Raw genomic sequence first — 3,688 nt, forward strand, 5'->3', positions numbered from 1 at the left:
TACCTATAATGAGATGCAGGCAGGAGATGTGTTATAAAACAATCTGCCATATATTGGAGTTTAGAAAAAGGCACACTTCCTCTGTAGGTGTCCAATGAGATATAGTTATGGAGACCTTGTCCTAAGGTGATTTCATCAATAAGGCAATGAACTGGCAAGCACCTAGCGACTAATGATACTGTGATGTGTCAGTGACTTTTCAATTCCATTAGCCAAGGACAAAAAAAAATTTTATAAAGGATGATATATACCCCATTAACAGAAGTACAATTACAAAATAAACTTGTATAAAATTGTCCAAGTTTTAAATGTGATTAAATAGTATGGATTTACATGTTGGGTGCACTCATCCATGTGACTACAAATCAAAAAAATGTTTGGCTCACGTCTCTTCTTATCAGCATCTTCATTGCTCAGATTCTCGGTATCTTGGTAGATCTTTGATGCCTCGAAGCATATCTATTTTAAATACTTTTCCCTAGCTTTTCTAAAGTTTCTCCTACATAAGTTAGTCCTCCACAGCCAAAAGTTAAAGTGTTTTCCAATGGCTTTTAAATACTTAACAGATGTCTATATCACTTGTAAGCAAAATAAAGAGGAAAAAATATCATGCCTATTTACCACTGGCAAAGTTAAAAACGTTGGCAATACCCTGGGTTGGATAAGAAATCACTAACATTCAATGTCATAATATTTTAAGACAGTAAATTGTACTTCATAAGCAATTTAGTAATTCCTGTCAAATTTTGAAAGGCTCTCCCATATTTTCTCTTTCAAATACATATCTTAGTTCAACTCTCTAACAAATGTGCTATATAGTAAACCTGAAAGTGAATTGCAGCCCTGTTTATAGTAGCATATTTCTACAAATTATCTGAGTGTTCATTACTTGTGGATTAGTGGACTGATTAATAAAAAAATCTTGAACTCGAGCAAGAGAATACTTTGCAGCTCTTAAAAAGGTGAGATCCAAATGTTGAGATAGAATATGAATAGAAAGAACAATCCTCAAATATATTACCATCTTCATGTTATAATGAGTAAAACATGATTTTGGAAAAGTCTATTTGATGTGCCATTATTGGTGGTTGTGATGGTGTATTAATATGTGAACATGTATTCTTGTGAGTGTTGTACCTAAAGTAGTGGTTGCCTCATGGACAAGGATGGTGAAGGGAACTAGAAATCTGAATTAGAGATACAATATTCTCTTTTTCCGTGTTATTTACCTTCATGTGCCACTCTTAGCATTTGCTACTAGTTTCCTATGCAAATATATTTAATTAAACTGGATAATTTCCCTCTAGTAGCGAAGTGGATTCAGTCTAATCACTAGGCTTACAGAGTTGACCAAGGAATTAGTTACTGATCTTTCGTCTGTGTTAGCCTCTTTAGTTTGGTGTTAACACTTGTTGGTGTGATACTGTGTATGGTCAGTGACTTGTAGATTCACCTCTGCCTAGGCCTTTACATCTCAGTGAAGATGAGCCCCATATTACTAATCATCAACGTTGAACAAGGCTGTTCCCTTGCTGAGAGATTGATCAAGGTACCTCCTGACTTTTGAACATATGATGATTAAAATTTTAATTTCCTTGTAACTTGATTAGCATGACCAAGCACTTCCTCTGATTTGTTAATAAAAAAGTCCCTACAAATCCCCATAAAAATTGTTCATAGGGGTGGACCCTTGTCTGCTTTCTCAAGAGTCAGTTGTTTTGCCCTTTCTGACATAGTTGTTATGCTGGCCAGTGGTTAGATAGAGAGAGCAGAGTTCAGAAAGCTTTCACATGGGCCATCTGAAGTACTATACTAGTGAGGAGATTGGTATATATTGTATTAATCTAAAATCAAAATCAGATGGTTTAATTAGGATTTTGGATCAAGAATCTGGGTCCGGATTTTGATATAACACCAGATATCTTCATGGCTAATATTTAAAACACTCTATGGTCTTTGGTCTAGCAAAATTATTTCGCCAAGCATCCGAAAGGGGATTGTGTCCCCTGGTAAGTGACTGGATTCTTCTCTAATACTCTAATAGCCAGTTCTAATTAAACTTTAAGCTTTGTGATTAAAAAATACATAAGAGTCAAACTAAAACCTATCTCTGCACTCCCTCATGCTATTACAGTATCTGGGTAGAGAACTTAAACATTGTGAAATATAACTGGCAGTATCTTTACAGTTTATAAAAAGAGATACACTTTTATTCCTTGGACTTTGAATTATGTGTTAGCACAGTTGTTATGAAACCAGCGTTGAGAGCATTAGTTTACCATCTCTAAGGTAACAGGAGAAAAATTCAGTCCCTTATGGAATGATTATTTATGGGATTCCTAGTCCATTCCAGTGGAGTGGAAGGTAGTCCCTTATGTTAGACAGCTAGTTTCTTTTCTCTTTAAAATGCTGTTCATAAGATAGAAAGTGGCAGAGAGTAGAGAAAAAGGCCCATATTAGCCACCACATGGAGTAAGATATTTTTTAAAACCTAAAGCCACCAATCTGAACATCTTATAGCATTTATGTATATATCAAGCATTTACTTATTTACTGTATATACTGCGCCCATCCACTCTAACATAAGTTCTATGCAGAGAGAAGCATGTTTTATCCCCATCTGTGTAGAGCATGGAGAGCCCTGCAGAGCTCTTACTGAAGGCATGGATAGGTTGGTCCTGAAGCCGGAGGAGGTGACTGATTGGCAGTAACATCAGCAGTAGCTCCGCTGTGATAACAGATGTGTGTGTGTAAATATAACTCCTAAGCCCGCTCTGGATAAATTGCAGAAAACACAGAAAAGATGGAGGAAGGCTGCCCCCGAGCCTGTCCCATTATTAATCAAAGAGTCGCACAAACGGGTGGGGGTTGAGAGATATTTTTATTATCCACCTTTGCCTCCAGAGAGTTTTCATCAATATTCTGGAAAAATAACATTTCCTGCTTATGACGTGGTCCTGAACACATTTTTACTGTCTTTTACACCAACATACTTTACAAATATATAATCATAGAAACTATCAAAATTATAAGTTGGTTGATCATGTTTGTGGCGCATGGATTCTGTGTGTGTGTGTGTGTGTGTGTGTGTGTGTGTGTTTCCTACAACAGTAAAAATAGGCAAAGTTTACAGGTCATTTATCTTTGCCCCTAGAGTCCAGCAACTGAAACAGATAAATATAAGCCCAACAGAACCCACATTTAAGAAACATACATATTTCAGCATAGATTAGTAAACATCAAAAAGACACTGTTCACTTCAATTTATCTTAAAGAATGTTTCACATTATCTTAAAGAATGGTGTCTACATGCATCTAGCAAGCTTTATGACTTGCACATTCCCAGGTCCCTGTCTCTCTACAGTAATTTGAGTCTCAAATAAAAGTTAAAGAGTCTCCGATTTGAATAAACTGCAAAATGGAGGTATGTTATTGTACAATGAAAATATAGAAATTTCTGATTTATTATATTTTATCAGGAAAACCTCAAAGAACCCATTAAAAGGGTCTTTATAACATGGCCAGTGACATAATGAGACAACAGATGCCCCTCCAAAAACTATAATCGAATTAATATCAATCAGTTAGTAACAGAAACAAGGAGCAAGATCTAGTAAACACAATTAATAATGGCCCGAAGACTCAATTTGATGGCGTTGTGCAAAAAGAAATCCAGGCAGATGCAAAT

Source organism: Saccopteryx bilineata, chromosome 1 (assembly GCF_036850765.1).
Source record: "Saccopteryx bilineata isolate mSacBil1 chromosome 1, mSacBil1_pri_phased_curated, whole genome shotgun sequence".
In the NCBI taxonomy this organism is placed as follows: Eukaryota; Metazoa; Chordata; class Mammalia; order Chiroptera; family Emballonuridae; genus Saccopteryx; species Saccopteryx bilineata.